This window comes from Coturnix japonica, chromosome 7 (assembly GCF_001577835.2).
Source record: "Coturnix japonica isolate 7356 chromosome 7, Coturnix japonica 2.1, whole genome shotgun sequence".
NCBI lineage: Eukaryota > Metazoa > Chordata > Aves > Galliformes > Phasianidae > Coturnix > Coturnix japonica.
Genome location: NC_029522.1, coordinates 4,034,542 through 4,044,263, shown reverse-complemented (window position 1 = coordinate 4,044,263; position 9,722 = coordinate 4,034,542).

Sequence of the window (9,722 nt, the reverse complement as noted above, 5' to 3'; positions counted from 1 at the left end):
CACTCATCTGATACACGCCCAGAAAAGGAGGAAATCAGACAAATAGAGGCGGTGGATAGCTTATAAATGACTTATTTCAGACTTTTTGGATAAGGGAGAAGAACTCATTAGGATTTAAGGAAAGCCAAAAGTTGTTGCAAGAGCACTCTTTTAGCAGACTGAAAATAAGAAGGCGACAGATCTTTACACACTCCTCAGCAGGAAGTCTACAGTCATCCATAACGTTGCAGATAGTCCTTCATGCTTGGCAAGGTTCGCATTCAACCACATGAAGCTCATCCATCAGGTATAACTTGGAGGAAGAAGCCTCTACCAGAGCTGATCCAGACAAAGCAGCCACTGGTGGCCTCCAAATAAGAGGGAAGGACCAAAGATGGGGACTGACTCGGACAAATCAGATGAGGAAGGAGATGTAGGGGGGAAGTGGGAGAGAGCAAGCACTCTGGAAGTGTTCCCATTTTCTTCCCCATGTCCATTGGATGGGGAACCAGCAGTGGAATAAGAGTTCACAAGTGCTCTCAGTACTAAGAAACATCACATAGTAGGACCTGGCACCCACACTGCCAGAAAATATTACATCAGCAAAAGAGGAAAGCAAGCCTCACCATAATGCATATCTATACAGACACACACATTTATATCCCCTTGGTATTTTCTTGGCTGTACTTTCAAGCACTGCTTTGCATTCACACAGCACGTACCGAAATCAATCATGAAGTTAAACATGTAGACTTTCCTTCCAGAGTCCTAAAGATAACTTGGAGGACACTCAGCTGGAGTCATGAAGAGCAGAGGGATGAAAACAGAGGACTCAGAGACACATTCTTTGCCCTGAAGTCACCACAAGAGCCTATAACAGCCATGGCAGTGATGAAAAGGCCTAGGCTGAGCTGTTCCTCCCTAACACACTCCTCCACATTAAGAAGATGCTGCCAAGCTGCTTTGATGTCGCATGATCCCCTTCCCCAACCCATCACACCTCTCTACAGAAGCCCTCTCAAAGATGCAAATCACCACCTTTAGGTAAAGCTCAGTTCCCCAGCCCCTCCAGAATAGCTCTTTCAGGCTTTCCCTGGTACTTCCATGTATTTTATGACATATTGGCATACTGTTTGCACACTCCATTCTTCACTTAAAAATCCCACCGCTTTCTGGCCTTGTATCAGGAGCCACCGCTTGCTCCGATAGTAACATCAGGCCAGGAAGCTCATCCTGAGGGCCATACAGAGCCCAGGACTTTTAGACGGCTTTTAAGCCAAAATTACAGCACAGCCCATCCTCTAAATATCATTACTTTCAGGATCTGCTTCTGTGGCTTAAAATCATGTGCCACAGCTAACTGGGGAAGATGAAGGATGCGCCTACAGACAGGGCTCAATGTCCTTCACAGAGTCCAAAATGGCACCAAAAACACAGCTGGATCACACCTTATTTCACATTTTCAGTCACTAGAACACAGGAAAAAGGCACAGTAATAATTGGCAGTCCAGCTTGCCCCAGATTTTTTGAACTCAAGTGCCTTAGAAAAAAAATCTTCCCAGCATAGCTGAAGAGCCAGGTTTTAATACTGTGTGCATCATATTCTGGCTCATAGCAGGTCACTGACCTTGACAGAACCTGGTTAGAGGGGGGGAAAGCCTTTCTAGTGCCCTCAGAAGCTTCTAAAGATGAAAAAGGAGAATCACAGTTCCCTAGAAATGAGACACACAAAGTGCAAACAGTGCCCAATCCATAAACAAGCCAAGCAGATTTGATATTCATGTATTGGTAATGGCTTAGTGCAGCCCTTCAAAATAGCTTCAGGGGCCAATGCAGGACCACTCAAACACAGCACGGCTTGTAAAAAGCTGAGCAGCAGCACTCAGACCTGCTGCTGAGCACAGGATGATTCAGCCCATCACATCCTCCTCTTTACAGCTTTAAAGCACCATCTGAATACTGCTTTTTCCATTGCCTGATCCTCACAAATCCTTGACCTGGTAACATCACATCTGCTAGGTATCAGAGCACTGGGAAGGCTCACTTCCTTGCCATCTCTTGGATGCAGGCTGCTTGTGAGCCCAGCACATTCCCTCATGCCGTGCAACATGGTGTTTTGTCTGCGAGAGATGGAAGCTGCCAGGATGTAACTCAAACAAATCAGATCCAATCAACTTATCAGAAAGGGCGATGAAATCAGCTGAACTGAGAGGCTATGAAAGCACACAGGCAGAAGTGTTGTGTGGTGATGGGCACAGAAAGCTGACACCTCTGATGAGCTGCTCTCTTTGTAGGAATCCTGCACTATAGAGGACATCTGAAGATCAGCGTCTGGGCAGGCTCTCTGCCAATTTCTGCAGACCTAAAGAGATCCTACATCCCAAGAAAGATAAGATGCAAGAAACAGGAATTTCCAGAATCCCCTGCAGCTCCTAAATTTTGGACAAAGAGGTCACAAAACTATTGTAAATGGCCTAACATTGCATGGGCCAGATGTAAAATAGGTGCAATGATATCCAAACAAAACACAGATCCAAATCTAGATAGCGTGGACTCCACAGCAACAGCAGGCTGGTTTTATTAGCACCCCTCCCCAGCTTAGAACTGAACTCTTGTGGAAGTACAAAGACTGGAGATGAGTGTTTTCTGCCAGCTGGACCCCGCTTTAGAGGACAATACAGTCCTGGCTGTTTACAGAGATAGAGCAGGGCCGTAAAGCTGCGCTCCTGTATGCAGTTAAAGGGGCTCATGCTTGTGCTATCTGGAAGAGAATCCCAATTTTCCCTCTGGTACTTGCAAAGATGCACGTATCCCCGTTGATCGAGTCAACCCCAGATCCCAAATCAGCCAGCTCGGTAGCATAGTACCACAAAGGGAACAGTCCTTGGCTTGCTCATCACTGGACTCACAATGAGTAGGGGATTTTTCTGGCTAAGGCCAGTCCCAGAGGAACCACCTGGAGTCCTTGGCCGGGCCAAGGAGAACCACTGCCCTGGCATGACTCACCTTCCCTCTACTGAGAAGCCTGGGAAGCGCTTTGGGGAAGAGCACTCTGCAGGATGAGGAGCGCCCAGATGGACACTCAACTTCCTGAAGTACATCCCATAACCGCCTGTTAGTCAGGACAGCTGCCAAGCCCTGACCTCTCTCCAGTGAGTGTGACGCAAAACCAAGGCCCACTTACTAATCTCGACACACGTCACACAACGATGGAAAAATAAGGGTTGGAAAAGACTTCAGGAGGCCACCTTGCCCAGCTCTGTGCTGCAAGGAAGTGTCAGTGCTGTATTATCCCTGGCAGGCACCTACCTAACCTATCCTGAAAGGCCTCTGCTGATAAAAGCCACATACGCCATGTCTTTGCTATTTATATCGTAATTTCAGGCACTACGTGAAGAACGGAAGGCACAGAGGGGTGCAGCTCCATAACAGCTGAACTTTGCATTAGAGAAATGCTGCTAAAGCAGGGGGAAGCTACTGAATAGATAAGCATCCCTCTGCCACGTGTCAATGCAAAACGTAAGGGCAGGACTACATGCAAAGCAAGAAGGACAGGAGAGAGGTGGCCTGGCCACCTGGCAGGGCTGTGACATCTAACAGAGCTGGCAGGGCCATTCCTGCACCATGTAGTGCACAAGCACAGCCCCCCCAGAGCTCACTCCTGCAGCCTCTGCCCCTCGCAGAAGCTGCTCTGACATTGTTCTCAGGGATTAACAAACAGATAAATAAAGCAATGAAGCTGTGTTCTCAGCTGCCTGGGAGGGCACGTTTCAGCAGGATGGGGGTCTGATGTATTGACCCAAACACACACACTTGGTGTTGTTTTTTTTTAATAGAAAATGAACAGTGGAAGCTCCCTGCACAAAATCCCATTAGCAAATAACAGGATTTCTGGGAGCACCATCTGTGCACCACATTGAATGCTCAACCCAGAGCACAGAAACTAAAGCATGATGTATATAGAAACCGGGACAGAAGAGCACAGAACAATGCTCCAAAGCAAGGAGAGCACACGTAAAGGCAGGGCAGAAACCAGAAGAGACCTTTTCCTCCCCATCCTCATCATACTCTACATCATACTCTTTTCACAGCCTCTCTGCTAGGAGAGCACCACAAATGCAACTTGGCAAATAGCAGCTTGATGTAGCAACCTTCAGTGACTCTGAAGCACCCTTTTTCCTTTGCACTTCCAAATGCCTCTCCTGTTGGCCATCCCAAGGGCTCTTCAACAGTCTCCTCCAAACCAGCTTACAGCAATTACTGCAATTAATTGATTTGCATATCCCCAAAGCCCCGTCATTAGTGCAACACAGCCAAGCGTGTTAGTGCTTAATAATATCAAATCAACAATTATTTGTAACATCCCGTCCCTGCAGACCTAAATATAGAGACGAGCATTCATGTGAAAACAAAAAGGAGAGGAAAAAAAACACCCCACACAAAACCCAGCAGCTAAACAAAAGAATTAATTTAGAGCAGAATTAGGATCATAGAAACAAGAGAGAGGGCACGGTCAGATATGCACGCTCTCCTAACCTGCCTACTCTCAGTCACTTAGCCAGCTGTAACTCAATAAAGGGATGCTTTTTTCTTGCAGCAAATACCCAGCCAGCCACAGCAAGTATAAGCACAGCAGAAAAGGCAAGAGAACTTCCACAGCCTTTGGCCCTGCTTCAGGAAAGCACTTCAGCAAAAGCTTGTGATGGTCTCCATTCAGGACAGGACTCAAACACATGCTGAAACTTAAGAACGTGGAAACACAAGGTTGTAAAAAGAAATACAGCCCCACGACAGCCATGGATCAGTCCACAACATCATAGTGATCCTGGAAGAGGGCTGCTAAGGGTAGAAAACATAGGCACCACTCCCTGTACAGCTGTGGCCAAAAAGGGACTCCCTTTTCCCTCCCACTTTTTGTGGAACTGCTCTGGATTCTTTTATTACATCTCACACTGACAGGAATTTTTGCAGGAGGGAAGGGGGAAAAAAAAAATGCAAAATCCCTTTGGTTTCCAGTTTTCCAGGCGCTTTTAGCAATACAAGCCACACCTCTTAGGGACCATATGCTGCTGGCTAATCTCTGGGTTCGCAGCCAAAGCCCATGTGCTTGACGTGTGAGCCCTTAAGGACACGAGCTGCCTTTCTGTGCTCAGGCTGCGTAGTGCCTCAGATTGCCCAGAGGCAAAGTCTGAATGGAAACTGTGGGCAAAAACCCAAGTCAGAAGGTAAATGGTCTTCAAGGAGGTTTGGATCAGGGCTGCTTTTTGTGGCACTGAGAGATATGGTTCACAGGGGTGATGGGTTGATGGTTAGACTAGATGGAACTAGTGATTTTATCCAGCCTGAATGGCTCTATGACTATGATTCTTACCCAGCTAAACCCCTATCAGAGCCACAGGGAGCTGAAGGGCTGGGCAAGGGAGCCTCAGCCCCACAAGTCCATCTATGGGGCCCGTCACACCATCCAAGTCATTCAGGTCCTGATAGAGTCCAAAACCTGTACTGAAAGATGAACAGAGCTTTTACCAGCGCATTTTAAAGAGCCCAAACCAGAACTAATTGCTGCTCTAATAGCTGGTGGAAGTGCTATGTGGCCAGACAGACACCCTAAAGCTCCCATTAAGCTGCCTTCAGTGTGGCTCCGCCTCCTCTTGCCCTACTTGCAGGGAAGCATCCCAGGTACTGAGATCTCTATGCTTAATATTGGAATAAATCAGCCCATAGCATCACATCAACTAGAAAGCAGTTGACCAGCCTAACCAAAACATCTTCCACATGGTTCATGCCTCCTCCTGCTCAACCTGTACAGAAACACACTGTTATGAGGAGCTGTCAGCTCCACTCCATAGCAGCCTGTGGAAAGACAGAAATCCATTGTAGCAATGTTGCCTCTCAAAAAAGAAAAAAAAAGGTTAACTGTGTGCAAAATTAGATTTGGAGGGTTAAAAAAAAGCAGGAATGCATGAGGTTAAGCAAACACCAGAACGTTTTTCAAATTAGTCCCAACATTTGTTGCTTGCTTTTCCCACTTAATCCCCACAATTATACTCATGGATTTGTGTTTTTGCCGTGCCAGTAGACTCAAACTCTGGGCTCTAATTGAAAGCAGAACCTCACTCACGGGGCAAGCAAGGCAGCGAGACAACCACATTTAACCCAGCCATAGCTCCCAAGAGTCAAAACCCAAGGAGCTGATAGCAACCTGCCACACTGCACGCAGCAACACGGAGACAGGATGGCCTCAGCTTGCCCTCCCATCCCCATGAAGCACGCAGGTTCACCTGTTTTACAGCCTCCATCTTGTGACAAATGGAGATGCCCTCTCTGGGCCAAAGCCACCTTTAAGCTTCCTTAATCCTCATCCAGTTCATCCCAAGGTCCCACAAACAGCTCCACCAGCACAGCCGTGGGGCCAAGAACGTTCCAGAAACGGCAGCAGGTACTAAGACCCAGCTACCAAAATAAGCATCCCTGCAGCCATCAGCACGGCTCTGTTCCGCTGATGCTGAGCGGAGCTTCCAGCACACACTTCCCCTCAGTTGGGGCTCTGGCTTCACACCACCAGTGCACCACAGCTGTATTCCAATGCTGTAAATGGCACCAGCTGAAATCCCCTGTGAAGGAGACACAGCTTTCCAGTTTGGTGCCTGGAGCACGAATGAGGAGCAGCCATCAGCTACTGACTGCAGACTAAACAAAGCTTTTCATGCTGCCCACAGTCTGGATCCTTAATTGGAGAGTATTACAGCGTGGAATCTGTTATTCCCATTTCTTTCATATCCCTCCTTGCCTCGACCAATGCTACATCACACCTTGATGGTAGGAAGGAATAAAAGCAACATCTCGTTAGCAGCATCCTAAGCAATAAGGTTTTAAAACCCCCCTTGCCTCTTGTTGGCCTTCTGGCTTCCTACGCTGCCTGTAACCACAAACAAAATGCTGGTAGGTGTGCCCAAGAAACGAACTGCAAACAGTATTAACAGGAAGCAAGGGGAAAAAAAATACATGCAATTACAGCAAACCACTTCAAAAAGGCTTCTGTTTTGCTCAGAATCTCTTGAAAGGCAACTTGCCAGTCACGGATGTTCATCCCCCACCTTTCACCCAATTTAGAAATCACTAGTCTGATTTTCATGGGCAAAAAGGGTTTCTGGAAGCCAGACTGTAAAAGCAAAACACTTATAGGAAATAAAAATGCTTCCTTAGAACCATACTGGGATTCTTTGTAAGAATACCTAGCAGCTTTCACTGCCTCCAGAGGGTTATTAAGCAACCCCTCTCTCTACAAGCAAAAAAAAAAAACAACTGATGCATTTTCCATGGTTCATACAGACATAGGAAAGCACTGAAATTCTACCATATGAAATGAAGAAGGAATCGGTGTTAGCATCTCATTCTCTCAGCATGATAAGTATACAGTCACTTGGGTTGGAGAGGACATTTGGAGACCATCTGGTCTAATCCCCTGCCCATAGGGGCAGTAAATAAATAGCAGCATGCCTCCTCTGCTTGTGCAGCACAGGTGGATGGTGCATGAGGAGCAAAGAAGCACGCAAGTGACCTCAACGTAAGGACAATCACTCCTGCTCTGAAAAGCACTGCAGAAAACGATCTCGTCTTTCTCAAGATGCTGCTGAACCACCCTCTTGTTTGTCCTAATTGAACACAAAGCCCTCAATGTCTTGCTCCAAAGCCTTGTCAGGTCGCCTTCTCCCCATAGCACATGACACAGTGCAAAAAAGCAATACCTCACTAACCAAGGTGAGCAAGGGACACAAGCTAATGGAAGATGTTGAGACTGAACCTTGTGCTTGGGCCCATGAAATCCAATATTGAAAGTGTGCAGCTCCACTCAGCAACTAACACTGCTGTAGGAAGCAGCTTGGCACTCCACATCATCACAACCCTGCCACTCTGCCACAGGAGCTGCCAGGTCAAGCCCTAGTGACATTTAGAGTTATACCCATGTAATGCTATAAAGCACAGCAATAATAGCAAGGTAGCAACATTCTAAGCTACACCAAGTAAGGACAAGCCCAAATACAACAGCCATGGACACAGAAACAAAGGAAAGAACCTGCTCACCTATAAAAGGCCTCCAGTAGACAGGGATCTCCAGCAAAAGATGGTCTCACCTCCACTGCCAGCCCTTAAATGAGGCCTGGGAAGGGTTGGATCCCGGCTCCATCCCTTCCAATCACTCAGGTACATTGCGTGCACCTGAGCTCCCCTGGGTTGGCCCCACCATCCCACCAGGTGCTCAATCACTGTTTCAAGCTGTGTCTTACCATTTCCACTACAACCCATATAGCTATAGGACAGCTTTTATAGCAATTACATCTCATGCTGGAAGCATCTGCAGGGATGCAGATCCAAGTTCCACGCATGAAGCACACAGGTTTCTTCATCAACAGTGCAAACTGTAGTTCAAGTGCAAACACAAGCTCAGGCAAACGGGATGGGGCTCCTGTGTGAGAGGAGACTCAAGAAAAAACAGCTCTAGGACATGTTTTAAAGTGGTTCTCCCTGCACAGCAGGCTTGAGTCCTACCTAGAGAAACATTCCAGTGTGTAAACATAAGGTACATAAACCCTCTCCACCATCACACAGTTGTCTGTCAAAAGGAGGGTGTGTATGGTACCCAAAGTCTAACATTCACCCCTCCCTTATAAGGACTGATAGCATTCAAACCTATGCTCTGCTTTTCTCCTGACTGCAATAGTTAGGAGCTGTTTTCTCTCTGGCTTTTTTATTTCATCTCATCATACCAAAAGCAGAGACAGGCCTGGAAATAAAATCACCGTCACCAGTTTCATTCATAAATCCGGCTCCCTCCCTTGTGCTGCACTATTGTGGTTATTTCTCACCATTTACCACCCTGTAGCCAGAAAGCATTGTTTTTTATTGCTATTGTGGGAACAGGAGAGCAGGGAAAAAATAATCTTGAGCTTCCCTTCCCCTCCCCGCTCCAAATCAAATAGAATGGGGGGAAAAAGAAATCGGGCGGATGTCAGATTCTCAAAGGTTGGTTTTTTTTTGAGCTATCTACCGGAGCTCAGTCTGCTGCTGCAGGTTTCTGAGCCTGAATTTTATCAATGGGTCGTGCTGGGTGCGTTTTAAAGGACAGCAGGTGTTAGAACAATGAAGCCAGGGCTGCCTTTTACATCTGGGCTACAAAAGCCATCCCAGTGTTTACAAGAAACAGGATAATCAAGAAAACATCCTGTCGAAGCACCTAAAAACTACAGCCTCTTGTTATTCATTTTTCTCTCACACTGCACAGCTTTATTAATAGCACGAGGAGGGGAAAAAAATAAGTTTCACACTCATTTCCACGCAGAAGTGACGCACGTGCAATGCAAAAGGGACTGGGCACCGTGCACTCAGTTTGCATTGTTCCTAGGTAGGATATTAACCCTTGAGCTCTTACCGTGACTCATGGATTAGCTGGTTATAAGTTGTTTTTGCTTCCTCCACACAGCCTATCAAGTTGAAGCTCTCTGGGACACTCCAGCTGGAAATTCAGTCGACATGTACCGACTGTAATGTCCCTAGAGCCTAAACACAAAGAGATGGGCAATTATGGGGGAGGGATCATTGAAGCTGCTCATCCATCTTAGCCTTCAGCACCTGTGTTTGGATCCTCACAGCCAGCAGAGTGAAAAAGACTCTTCCTCTGCTTAGAGGGGACAGTACAACCTACCTGGAGGTATCTCCTTCCCTCCATAGGTGGCACTGGCTGT